Source organism: Phalaenopsis equestris, unplaced genomic scaffold (genome assembly GCF_001263595.1).
Source record: "Phalaenopsis equestris unplaced genomic scaffold, ASM126359v1 Scaffold000511, whole genome shotgun sequence".
NCBI lineage: Eukaryota > Viridiplantae > Streptophyta > Magnoliopsida > Asparagales > Orchidaceae > Phalaenopsis > Phalaenopsis equestris.
The window spans coordinates 1,750,911-1,751,448 of record NW_018164951.1 but is presented as its reverse complement, the minus strand read 5'-3'; positions in this window follow the sequence as shown (position 1 = coordinate 1,751,448).

The window sequence follows — 538 nt, the reverse complement described above, 5'->3', positions numbered from 1 at the left end:
ATATATATATATTTATATATATATATATTAAGAGAGAGATAGAAGTGAACTATAATCAATAGTGTGTCTATCACCTCTTCTTCATGAAATGATATCTCTATCTATAAGAGAGAGTAGAACATTGTGATGTTACATTTATGAGCATGTTGCTTGGTTGGTTAAGAGAGCATAACATGGTGGATGTACTGGATATTCTAGGTATTTTACATATTTGAGTCTATTACTCGGTTGGTTAAGAATGTTTAACTTCAACTCGGTAAGGCTTGTTTGGTCAGCTAGGTTAAGTCGGCATTGTTGGTCAGCTGACTTTGCTTCAGGTCGACCAGATTGGCTTGATCAGCTATGTTTTATTGATTGATTGATCAAGCCTTGTTGTCGACCCTCAATCTCTGACGAAGAACTTATGTTAGTTGAGCAACGCTAAACCATGAGCAATGGTGAATCATCATAACCCAATAAGCAGTTCGCTCCTCGACGAGAAGAACATGGGGATGGCAAAGACTTCTTGTTGCCTATTTTGTTAATTATTCATCTATGT